The sequence below is a fragment of the Nicotiana sylvestris genome, chromosome 8 (genome assembly GCF_000393655.2).
Source record: "Nicotiana sylvestris chromosome 8, ASM39365v2, whole genome shotgun sequence".
Classification (NCBI taxonomy): domain Eukaryota; kingdom Viridiplantae; phylum Streptophyta; class Magnoliopsida; order Solanales; family Solanaceae; genus Nicotiana; species Nicotiana sylvestris.
In genome coordinates, this window is record NC_091064.1 from 135489739 (window position 1) to 135495487 (window position 5749).

Consider the following 5749-nt stretch of genomic DNA (forward strand, 5'->3'; position numbering starts at 1 on the left):
CCCCAGTATGTAAATAACTTGTTTCCTACTTAGTTTTGGACTTGCAGACGTCGGCCCTAGCCTATAAATACTACCTAAATATGTCTAAGAAGGGGGTTGGACGTTTTTGAGAATGGAATTCGACCAAGGGAGAGCACGAGTCACCGTGGAGAGCACAAGTTCATCAGATTTCTTCTTTCTTCTGCCAAACCTAGTAACTGTCATGATCCAAAATCCTATCAAGTAGTGATGACAGGTAAGTCATGCAGTATAAGTTATTACTACTATGAGAAATCATCAGTATATCAATAAAACTGCATCAAAATTCATATAATTATCCCGAGGACTGGTAATACAAGTCATGAGCCACTACGATTTAGATTTATAAAGCAGGTGAGATAAATAAATACATTATCTGTTTGAATGTTACATAAACTTAAATGAAATCCTAAGCTACCATGAACAAGAGGTAGCATGAATCTGGTACGTCTCCAATGCAAAGCTCCGTCTTCGTAGCTACTTTACTCCAGAATTTGCACGCAAGGTGCAGAAGTGTAGTATGAGTACAACCGGCCCCATATACTTAGTAAGTATCTTGACCAACCTCAGAGAAGTAGTAACTAAGTTTTTAAGTCAAAAAATACTCACTTGCAGAACCTGTGCAACTCAATAACATGTGTAATACAGAGAAAATATTCCAGAAAAATAGTTACAAAATAAAGAATATCAATAGTAATGGTGCACAATTAGAATGTGGTAACAAACAAACTCTACCAATTAAACATGTTCAACAATTACAACTTGCACCAATTTCACTCACATAAAGGTATGCACCATATAATACATGTGTCCAATACCCATACACCATTGTAATTCTGGGCCCAACATGATCTGATTCCGTATCAAATACCACATAACATGTTTAAGAGAACCTTTTAAGAATCAAATACATTAATTCATTATGACAACTTCCTCATCTCGTCAATCTGATATGCTAACAACAACTAAAATATATGAGATATCAACTCTATCTAGATAAATCTATCTTGGCAACCAAATTATCTAGTAATAACAGAGGCACATCTTAGCGTGTTAATTACAATACAACAAAACATGTAAAAAATACATGACACACATAAGGAAGTAACATACATATTCAAGGATGTCACCCTTGTTCCAACACATAAATATAAACAATAAAAATCGCCCATATGCCATCGCATAACATCCCCCCAATATCACCCTAATTTTGGCGCATGCACATTATGATGAAATGCTTCCCTTATGTCGCCGCATGCACATAACAATGAAATGCTTCCCATATGTCGCTGCATGCGCATATTGCCACCCTTATACTCAACACAACACAACATCAACAGTAAAATGCCACCCTTACTCCACACAATATCAATCAACCCGCACAACATGCCCACATGTGCCATTATTATTACAAAAATATTAATATCAAAACCTCATCAAATGCATAACTCATAATTTAAAAACAAGGTGCAGAAGGACATGAAAATAATAAGAAAATGTGGGCAAGTTCCACATACAAAACATGACTACGGCTGTCACGCCCCAAAATCCACTAAGGGTCGTGATGGCGCCAGACACCGCTGTCAGGCAAGCCAACCAAAATACTGAATTAAATTCTCGTTTTATTAATTTTTTAAAACTACGATTTTCCTTCAATTTTACTAGTAAAAAGGTAATAATTTCAAATTAAATATAAATGTTAAGAAGTTAATACAAGATACCCCATAATCATCCCAGAACCCGGTGTCACAAGTGCATGAGTATTTACTAGGGAATGAAATAAAATACAGTAACTGTCCGGATTACAAAGTGGACAAAAATGAAAATATATACAATACTTTGAAGGAGACTCTGCTGGTTGCAGGTTGTCTCAATAAATGTAGTTCACCTAAGTCTCTGCATCAACCATGTTGCTACGCCACTAGCCATACATAAGCCTGTGCAATAAAATGCACAGCAAGTGTAGTATAAGTACGAAAATAACGTGTACCCAGAGTAAGTATCCCATCTAACCTCGAAGAAGTAGAGACGAGAGGTCGACTTCGATACTTACTAGTGGTCCAATAATAATATACTAATAAGATGAATAATCATGGATTTATTAGTGTCGTGCCCTCTTTTCTCCTCGCGGAAGCGGGCTTCGACATGTGACAACTCTTTTAAATGGGTATTAAAAAAGAGAGTCGCCACCTAACGGATTAAGGTGCGTTAGGCCACCTATTTGCGAATAACTCTGAGTTAACTAGTCTACACTACCATAGGTCGAGTAAGTGCTCAGATTACCTCAAAGCAAAGATGTAAGACACTCTTCGAGGTCCACAACTGTGGTTCCCTGTCAATTATAGACTATGTGAGATCATTGGGTTAAACTAGATTGTAGGTTGCTGAGTTGTGAATTAATCCTAAGTGGTCAAGTGTATACATAAATTAAAAGCAATTAATTAAAACTAGTCATGGAAAGATGTAAGAATTGTAAATCATAGAAAGCCTACTTAATTACGTAAAAGGGGCCTAAATTTTTAAGCATGATGGATCAACTCCCATGCAAAGTCTGCTAAGACTTTTATAGCCAAAAGTGCAATAGCTATTCGGGGCAATTTGTGTATCATATCCGCTACCCTCATTAGTATCTTTAAGTTGTTAACTTAAGAGTGCACTATTTAATTCTAAATTGTGTCTTAATTTAAGACTACCTGCCCCTTCTTATAGTCCAGGAGTCTTTGGACACTATTCTAAAGGGATGGTTCTAGACTTAAAGAAAATTTCAGATTTCTATTCCTATTCTTATTAGCGTCACATAAAAGGGAGCACATTGGGACTTAAACAAGTAACACATAAGGCATGCAAGGGCTCATATTGGCCTCCGAATTAATTAAGTTGAGAGATGATAATTAAAGTAGTGAAATGAGCTCTTAAAATATACTAACTTCACTGATTTTGTAAAATCAATACATAACTTAAAAATAAGGTAGTAACATAATTAGATGTGAAAGTTGAAAAGAAAAACAAATTTATTCCAAACTCGTAAACACCAAGCGGACCAAAATAATTAAATAGAAAGATGATTATTGAGTTCAAACCTTGTAGTGACGTGTTCATTTGGAAGAATCAGCCAAAAGTAAGGAAAATTTTCAAAATGAGATTGTTTAATTAACATCAAAGTTATAATCTCAACTTTGCCATATTTAGACCAAAATATTGAAATTCTATTTTAGAGCAAGAAACTACTTATTGTAAAAGATTTAGCTTATTTTAAGATCCTCTACTCACTCATAATTAACTATTCAAACACATAGATAAGAAAACTAGTTTTGCCTATTAATAAGATGTGATCGAATAAAAACAAACTAAACGAACAGGTAGTCGAATAAAGTAGGCAAGCAATTAATATTGTCCTAAACACATAGCAAAAAAACAGATTCTTCCTTTTACATCCAGGTTTTAAGTCTGTGGGTGCACTACTGGCTTTAACAAAATTTGGTACTTGTAAATTTAATGATTTCTGTAAAATTAAGCATCCTATCGACATGATATCTCGAATGGATTGAGTCATTTGAGCATGTTCAGAAGATGAATAAGACACATGAAAGCAGAAAGAAACATTGTGTAGCAAAAATCCTACCTATTATCTAATTTAGACCTGAAGTGTTTTTTCTAGCATGTCATGGAGAAACATATGTCTCATATATCGTTCGGGAATGTCACGCATTCCCGCATAAATCAGAGATCAAGCAAAGAAGCGAGGCGCACCTGGTCTTTAGCTTGTGATGCTTTCAACGGAATGTCGAACGACATTCAGACAGTCGAAGAGCAGAATACAATAAGAAAATCGAAAATACGATGATGACGAACAAGTGATAACTACGGACAGCAATACTCAGCGATATCGAATCAACACTAGCCCATTATAGGCCAGCAATGCTCTAAGTTTCTGTATCGGCTTCCAGCCAGCAGAAACAAATAATGCTAGAGAAGTCGAAAAATCAATAGCGGTAGGATTAGAGAAGGTGTTATAGCAGCGAGTGTCAAAACCAGTGGTGAAAAGCCATTCTCAAAATGTAAGCCGTTCAAGCTGAAAAAATCTCTCTAACAAGCTCAAGATGCAAGGTATTTATAGTACACCAAGGTGTAGGATCACATTTGAAATTCGCACAGAGAAATCAAGGGAGATTGATTTAGATCTTTGCTAAAGGAAATGGATGAATCTGGTTGAATTCATGGCAAGGTGTGCGAGAGTAACAAACATGCTAGGAGAAATTAGAGCAAAACTTTGGGAAAGTCTTGTATAAAAATCTGGAATGATAATTGGAAATAAGAAGTAAAAATCTTATAAAAGAGGGAGAATTGAGCTAAAGATAGGGAATGGGAATCAACCATAAGATTTAAGGAAGGAAAATATTTTGTCAAACTAAAGTAATAAAATAAGAAAAGGAGAGAGAGAGACGTTGGAAAGATTTGACGAAGACGGGCTTGACGGGAATTTTGTTGGAAAATTTGAAAGGATTTAAGGATTGATATTTTCTGAGATCTTGCAAGAATCAATGTGCTAATTGGAAGAAGAAGGAAATAATATAAAATTTCAAGGAAGAGAGAATAGGAAATAAGTAATAAGTGATAACAACACGATAGAGGATTTAAGAAGTGCTAGAAAAAATTAAAAAACATGTGGAAGCTAAAAGACGAAAATTAAAGATAGATTGAATAAAAGAAAGAGTTTCTTGAATTAATCTTTAATTTTCGTATTTTTCGTTTCTTTATTTTCTTTTAGCTTCTACATGTTTTTTTTTTATTTTCTTTAGTACTTCTTGAATCCCCTATCGTATTGTTATCAAGTGGTATCAGAGCGGTTCTATCAAGATTTCGTTCTTGGTAAGTCTTGGGATTTCTTGAATACTAAGAGCAAAGAAAAGAAAAGAAAAATTTAAAAAAAAAACGAAAAAAAAATTAAAAAGAATAGAATTGCTTGCTCTCCAAAAAAAATTTCTTTTGTATCTAATTTGTTTCCAAAAGTTAGCAAAGGAAATAAGAAAAGGGGATCCTAGATTTTCTTACTCTTTCTAATCTAAATATATAATCCTTTCCTTTTTTGTTCGCGTCTTGTTTCAACCGAGCCTAATAGTTCTAGGATTTGGTTTTTCTTTCATTAGTTCCCCAAAAATCTGAATTTTACTACTAAGAACTTCATACGAGTTGGGTTTAACTATAAATCTACAAAGTATTTTGTTCAAAGGTTATTTTGAGAGAAAAAAAGGATAAAGTGTGTGAGAGAACAATTGAGAAAAAAAAAACAAAGAAGCCAAATTTGAGAGATATATATTTCCTTTAATCTATGTCAAGATATCTCAAATAGGTAGTTGCAGTGGAAGGAGTAGATCTATGACTCTTGAAAGGTCGATATTACAATATATCGAATGGAAAGAAGACAATGGTAAAGTTATTTTTCAAACAAGAGCTAAAGTGATGTCTACAATTTATACCCTTAGAATTGACAAAGCATTTAACTATAACTTAATTAGCACTTATATGGTTGAGAAATTGAACTTGCCTTGTGTTGAACATATTGATCCCTACATGTTGAAAGGAGTAAAGGTAGATAAAAGAGTGTTATTACCATTCTCTATTGGAAGGTATGAGGATGTGATTTGGTGTGATGTCATTCCCATGAATCGTTTTCATATCTTGTTGGGAAGGCCATGGAATATCTATAGAAGTGCTTCATATAGTATCGAAA

General features: G+C 34.3%; 1 long non-coding RNA gene across 1 annotated transcript; it reads right to left on the reverse strand.

The window, feature by feature from the left end:
- Positions 1-284: 284 nt before the first annotated feature.
- On the reverse strand, positions 285-4526 carry LOC138874559 (uncharacterized). Its single transcript, XR_011401567.1, has 2 exons — positions 3769-4526; positions 285-2350 (listed from the first exon to the last, which is right to left on the reverse strand). It is a non-coding gene; the product is annotated as an uncharacterized lncRNA (long non-coding RNA).
- Between the last annotated feature and the right edge of the window lie 1223 nt (positions 4527-5749).